The 7,707-nt window shown below is 24.0% G+C and overlaps 1 protein-coding gene across 4 annotated transcripts in view; it reads right to left on the reverse strand.

Annotated features, from left to right (window-relative positions):
* The window catches only part of LOC126901338 (melanocortin receptor 5-like), a 95,847-nt gene extending 89,162 nt beyond the window's left edge, over nt 1-6,685 (reverse strand). For all 4 annotated transcript variants that reach the window (XR_007703027.1, XR_007703028.1, XM_050677737.1 and 1 more), the window contains exon 1: nt 6,566-6,685. The gene's annotated coding sequence lies outside the window, so the exon portion shown is untranslated. The remainder of the gene's footprint in view (nt 1-6,565) is intronic.
* Between the last annotated feature and the right edge of the window lie 1,022 nt (nt 6,686-7,707).

The raw sequence follows: 7,707 nt of genomic DNA on the forward strand, positions 1-7,707 counted from the left end.
GGAGTAAATCGATCTAAGTTATGAAAGCCAAATTATTTATTGGTTAATGTTGTTTGCAGCATATAGTTCAATATTTAAAAAAATAGTTTCAATATAATAAATTGTGTTTACATGCTCTTATTTAATGCTAAAAAAATCGGTTATGTATAGTTAGCAAGTTACACGAGCCCCGGGTTTTTATGAGGAAGGCCACTATTTTTTAAATTATGGCGAGTGAAGGTACTTTCTGCTCACTAACCCCCAGCATAGCACTGCTTTAATGTTAAAAAACAATAAATATTTTTGATAAATTATTAAATTCAATTTAATAATTTCTTATGAAAATCTAACCTAGCATAGTTAGGTCAAAGCATAAATAAGAAGCTAATAGTAACCAAACTCTAAAGAAATAATTACTTTACCAATGCATTATTCCTGTTAAGAATGGATTTACACAAAGTAATAAAACTTGATTACTTGAGTAATTTCAAGGCTTAAGAATAGTAAAAATTATTTTTACAATCATAGTTTTATAATATGTTACAATCAACACATTTATCTAATAACTTTAGCTTGTATTTTTAGAGACATGCTATATATTGCAATTAATTAGATTAAAATTGGATAGTCACTTATGCGATATTAAACTTAAGAAAATACAATACAACTATTTGTACGCAGGTGTTCAAATATCTCTTATAATAAACATATACTTTTACTTAGACTTAACTTATTTAATTTACTTAATCAATTGACAAACGTTATTTTTGACTGTATTTTAATTAATTTAAACATTGTTTAACAAAAGATTCGATTAAAGCAGTATTATTATCAAAATTAAAAAAAATATTTTATAAAACTAAATTTATTTTTTATAATAGCATATTTTAATTTTTTTTAAGTCCACAGTATTATCATATGTTAATCTTAAATATGAATCTACAAAAAAATCTAGAAAAAATGCATACATGCAGCTTTACAAAAAAATCATGTAACGTATGTTCAATAAATTAAGAATATAACCTTCTCAGATACAACTTTTTATCTTGCCAAAATTACTCAAAGTAATGTTTTTTTGATTAAGTAATCTATTTTTAACCTTAAACATATTTTTAAACTCTCAACTTTTAAAAAAATAATTAGTTTTGCAACTTATATTATTTAGCATGTTTTTATATTAGAAACCCTGTTATAACTTCAAAACTACGATAACAAATTAAAAAAACAATAGAACATTTGAGTCGCAATATGGCTGTATAAACATGTATAAATTATATTTGGCAATTATATATGTTACTATAATAAAAATTCACTACTTTGTGAATCTATTAAATTTCACCATAATTTTTATACTTGTAATTTTGAAATTACTCAGTAAAATAATTCTTATTGGAACCTTTTCCAAAATTAAGTTGAAAAAAAAATATTTACATGTGCAAATTTTTTGAAAACCCCTCTTGTACTTGTATTTTTTATTTAATTTTCACAAAAAATATATCAAAAGAAAACTTATTGATTCATTTACATTGTATAAAACTTTTATTAAAATCAATATTTCTAAAAATAAGAACTAGTTTCTATTTTATTTTTTTGTATAGAGGAGGTTTAAATGGTAGGAAGGATGATACTTATTTTCTTTCCTTTATGTTTAAACTATTTAACCTAAGTTATTGGCATAAATAATTTTATAAAATAATGAAGTAGAAAACTATAATAACAGTGACTTTTACGCAAAAGTAATATTGTTTGTTTAACTTCATAGCCCTTCTACATATAAAAGACAAGTCGTAGAAACAATTTTTTTTTAACTTATAGTATGTAACATAAACTTTAATTCAACATATGTTTAGTAGCAATTCCAGAAGTTAAATTGAAAAGTTTTACTTTTTATATAAATGCTTCAAGTTTTGAACCCCTTCTGTACAAGGAAAATGATTCGATTTTTAAAAAAAGTATGTCGCATGAAAGAGTCATGCATAAAGTATTTAAAACAAAAATTTTATTAATTCGTACATTTTTCAATAAGTTACAACAACATAAATTTGAAAAAATAAAATATAAAACAAAAATAGCATGTTATTCAACTATGGCGGCCATTAGCACAAAAAAAAAAAAAAGGTGTTATGAATTTCATTCTTTTAATTTATAGTACGTAGTAACTTAACATATCTTTAATAAGAAATTTTATTTCCGAAACATTTTCAAAGAAAAATTGAAAAGGTTATTTTCATAAATGAGTTCTTTTTTTGATTTCAATTTTTTTTATTTTAAGATAAAGGGTTCGTTATTTTCAAAAAATATTTATTTATTTAAAGGAAAACGCATAAGGTAAAAAATAATTATTTTGATTTATCCACTTTTAAAAAAATTGTGACGATTCTGAAGTGACGACAGGTATAAAAAATATCTTAGTAAAATGATTACTTACTCAGCTTGGCATCGAAGCTAAAAAGATAGATACACAAGAGTGCACCAAGACTGAAAAATGTTTAAAATAATTTCATGCTTTATTTCATACTTAATTTAGTGTTTTGATTTAAAATATATCAATCTATTTACCAATCTTTATAAATATAATGCTAAATGAATTTTTAAAGGTTAAATTAATCATTTATATCATTAAACCGAAATTTAAAAAAGGTTTTTCACGTTAAAATTAAAAAATACATGACATATATGTGTAGGTCAATTATTATAAAATTAACTAAATAGTATTTTTAAAATAAAAATATTTGGTTATTTGTATCACAAAAACATGCCAAATATTTCATCTAAAGTAGTAATAAAGGAGGTCTTTTTTTAATTTGATTTTATTTATACGTTTATTATACCAAATTTTTAGTAAAAAAGAAATTTTAAAAATAATTATTTTTGACAATAATTTTAAAACATGATTCTCTTTCACTTGCATATCTATTTAAAACCTCTAAATACAACAACAATTTAAAATACAGATGCTCAAAGATATTTGAGCTCAAAATTCTAGTACTTTGTTATTAATGCATATGGATCCATCATATTAAACACACTACCGTAATTCATCTAACCACTAAGGTATACTTATGTATTTTTCAGGATGTTAATCCATGTCGGACAAAAACGGATATTACATATAATGAGTTTGTCTTCGTGTTAATGGCCAAGAGAGAAATCGAGAAAAAATTTCTTAGAAAATTACACCACTCATATTTATCCCTTTTCCAAATATAACTTATTATATTTTCCAACAATCCATTGTGTGCGTGTGTTGCTTAAAAATAGACATTTCTATCAAACTCAGTTGCGTGTCTATCACTATCTAAATCTTGTTAAAGTGACCACACGATAAATACCATCATAATGTGGTATATCATATTATGATCCATATGTGACCACGCAAATTAATTATCACAATTATTCAAATGAATTTTTATAGCAGAAAAATATTTTTGGTCCTACCTCTCCTCCACGTGTAGAATATATGTTACCATAGTTTTAACATAATTTAAATTTTATAATAACTTATAATTATTTATTATTAAGTAACCAAGAAATATAGTAATTACATTATTGTTAATCGTTTTTAGACGTTTCTTGAATAATTCAATATTTTAATTATTAAAATATACTTGTTACCGAATTTGAGATTTAAAATCACATATCAAAATACATAATTTAGTATTTCTAATATTTTTTCATTGTATAATCATTAAGTATACATGGATATCAAGAGCAAGTTTCCTGAACTATTGATGCCTCTACGTATAAAAATCTAGAGGAATTTTATATTTTTTTAAGATGAATTTTAATTTTATTTATTGAAAAATTAAACTTAATAATGTGTATTCTTGTCATTGTTATATTTACCGGATTTTCCATTTACAAAAATATTTTATAAAAAAAAAATTAATACCTTCTCAGCTTCGCATCAAAGCTAAAAAAAAAACAAAAAAATTAAAAATAACTTGTCTTTCCATAAATTATTCTATTTTAATACGAGCTTATAATTGTTAAAAATATTATTTGACATTGTTTAATTTGTTATTTTACTTTAAACCTTAAAGCTAGAGGAGCAAGTTGACATTCGTTTTTCCTTTTTATAAACGACCACACTGAATATTTTTAATTTTAAAATTATATTATTTACATTATTTTGCTCTCAAAATATGATTTTTTTTTTGTGTGTGTGCAATTGCTCGCTTCCAAAATTATTTTTAGTCTTGATACTTTTATTCAATATGTATAACACAGAAGTAAACATTACATAAACACGTTTTCCATAGTGATTGTAACGTGTTTTTCCAGATAAGTTTTTTGACACCATTTTATCCATACGTTACTTATTCATATTGTTAGCTTTATCAGTAAGACAATTTTCTAAAGTCTTAAGATAGCTGACTTTATTATAATTTTAAGTCTGTTACAATTTCGTGGCACATACTCTACAAAACACAGAGTAAAGAAGTGAGAAGGGGTAAAAATTAAATAAAAATAATAATAACACGAAACCCGGATAATCAGCTACACGATTTGTCACTGAAACATGTACTTCCTACACTTATTCAAGTATGTACATTATAAATTTTAACAATAACATCGACCAGACCCTTATATCATTTTATATTGATCTGTTAAGTTTTTCTTTGTACATAATGGCTTTAATTTTTTTTCTTATTTACAATCAGATTAAAAAGTAGTCTTTTAATTTATTTCTATTGAACTAAATACTTCGTTTAAATATATAATATAAATAAATAAATTAGTTTTGAAATTACGTACTAATAATATGTAAATGGTAACCATTAAAACGGTTATATCATTATATAAATACAAAATTTATTCTTTGAAAAGTCATATCAATCTTAAACGCTTTGAACCGTAGACGTAACTAATATAAAATAAATATTAGGTAGCTATATTCATTTCATCTCCTCATCTTAAAAATATATTTAAAAAATAATATATTTATTACTTTGTTTTATAGGTTCTAAACTATTCTAGTTGCGCCAGTAATTAGAAAAAAAATTTAGGCTAATTTAATTATAAAAGTAAAACGTTAAAAAGTAAAATGAACAATTTTTCAAGTAGTTAGTTTCCCTATTTACGTTTTTAGATATTATTTTATTACTAATGTATAACATTTAAATGTAACAACTAATAACAACCATGTTATCTATTAAAGATTTAATCAATTAACTTAAAATATTTTTTTTATGAATGAATTAGTATTAACTTCAAAAAAAATGCATATTTTTAACGAAAACTTTTTTTAATTTATGTCCAGGTGAATCTTACTAAAGTTTTGTCTATCAGGGCTGTCCTTAAAATTTGCTAGGCCCGAATTATAACTCATTTAACGAGTCCTAAAAAAATGTGATAGTTACTGCACAAAAGCAATTACACTACAGTAAGTCGGTAAACTCTCTCATTTCAAAATGTAAATAAACATTAAATATTGTTACCTATTAGCTTCACTGGTATCACTATATAGAAGACTATTATAGACTACATAGATTTTTATTATCATAGTTTATACTGTACAAGTATTTCGTACATGATTTCATTTAATTAATAATATAATATTATTAAATAAAAATTCAAACTGTATTTGTAATATATATAAATCGTTTTATTTAAAGAAAATTTATAATTTTTTAAGTGCGTGAGCGTGGGACCGAAGCGTAGGCTTCGCTCACCCCCATCTTAGGACAGCCCTGCCGCCTATATTAAGTTGTCCAAAAATGTGAGGTCTTCAATAAAACATTTAAAGGATCACAAATTTGTTCAAGTGTAACATTTTTTTTTTTTAACTTTGTTCATACACGATTATTTTCCAGAAGAACTTTTGTAATAATAACTTACACAAAAATATAAACATAAAAATTATCAAAGAACTTACTACTTTACAATATACTACATTCCACTCAAAACTTAATATAAACACGAACCCCTTAAATTAAAGAATGTACACAGCTTCAATACCTGACAACCCATCAATAAAATCGTAACTAGAATATAGCTTTAACTAAAACTAATTGAGGTATTACTAATAGGTGAATTCTTTTAACGCTATTAATGCTAAGTAATTAAATAAGTAAATTTTATGTACAGTTTGTTTTTCTAATAAAAAATAAATTTTTGTTAATTTAGGAAGTCTTCTAAAGGCACAGATTTCGGACCACTGCTTTCAAAAATTATTTTACTTACTACTATTTCTAATATAATGATTCCCATTTCGATTAAATTTATTTTAAAATCGATTAGTTTCTTTTCTTTGTAATGAGAGTCATGAGTGTTAAAAATATTTGAATTATTTATAGGTAATCGAAAATAATTTATAACGAAACAAATTATTTATCACCTTCACATCCAAGCCAAAAATGTATAGCTCAAACTACTATATATTTCGACATATATGGTTTTCCATTAAAATTTACCTAATGAACTCGATTTATCATAAATACAATTTAGCAGTTGCCCTTATTTCACCAGAAGGTTTACTTCTACGATCCTAATATTATGTTTATCGTGGCTACCACGTAATTTTTAATTACGTAATATTTAATAACTTTCATCATATTATTTAAACAATAAATTTGTTACTTACATAGTTATACAGTTATTTACGTTGCTAGTCTACGAAGGGCTACAAAATGTATTACGTAACGCTGTTGACACGCGAGCGGTTACCGGTAAACTGTCGAGCACACCGCATGCGATTAGGCGGACTACCCCAAGATAACGACTATGGCGAATCGCTTTAGCGGCGTCGCTATTGGATTTTAACTGCGCAGAAAAATCATATGCAAACAAACGACGAAGCACGTGTACTTAGTTTACTTTATATGCTAAAGGATAACATATAGTTCAAGTTTTATATTATCTTAAAAACCTAGACGTTTTAAGGATAATATATATTACTTGTTGGCTAGAGTCTATATGCATTGGTGGAGTTTGTGAGGACTCTTTTGAAAATAAAACTAATAAAAATAACAGAAAAATTATATATATATATATTGTGTAATTAAAATATTTTTTAGGAATAGAGGAAGTTAAATTTAACCTTTATAAACATTTAGATATAACTCCGCATTTACCTTTTAATAATATCCCATTAATTATTATAGAGATGTGTTATTTTCTTTATTTCGATCAAGAAATATATTTTTTTTGATAGTTAATAGGGTTCATCAACGATATGGATATCGTTGTCTTTTTTCATTTTTCGCACGACTTCGATCATTTTTAAGATATCGCCATAATCGAAAAAATATTTTTATAAAAAAAACTGTTTGAATTTTAGTCACTTTGTTATAAAATATTTATCATTTCATATTAGACTAAAAAGAGTTTGTGATAATTTTGTTGACATTTTTCGTATTAAAATATATTATGAAATATAGAATTAAGATAAGACGAAAAATGACATTTTTTAAATTTTTATAACATTGTTATTATTTCTATTTTTAACAAAACACGAATAAAGTAAGGTATAAAGAGTTTAGAGATAAAAATTTCAGAATTAGAAGATATATAGTAACAACTGATTGAAACTCAATTTGAAAAATAAGATGAAATTATTGAAAAATAAATCAAATCCCTATTAAATGAGAGTGATTAAAAATAAAAAATTGATGTAATCATTTAAATATTTAATTTAATTTTTGAATATAATTTTTTTTGATATTGCAGTGATATTAATGATAATATCACTGAAATTCGGAACGATATCCAAAAATATATTGTTGA

This window comes from Daktulosphaira vitifoliae, unplaced genomic scaffold (assembly GCF_025091365.1).
Source record: "Daktulosphaira vitifoliae isolate Bord-2020 unplaced genomic scaffold, ASM2509136v1 Scaffold_3, whole genome shotgun sequence".
Lineage (NCBI taxonomy): Eukaryota > Metazoa > Arthropoda > Insecta > Hemiptera > Phylloxeridae > Daktulosphaira > Daktulosphaira vitifoliae.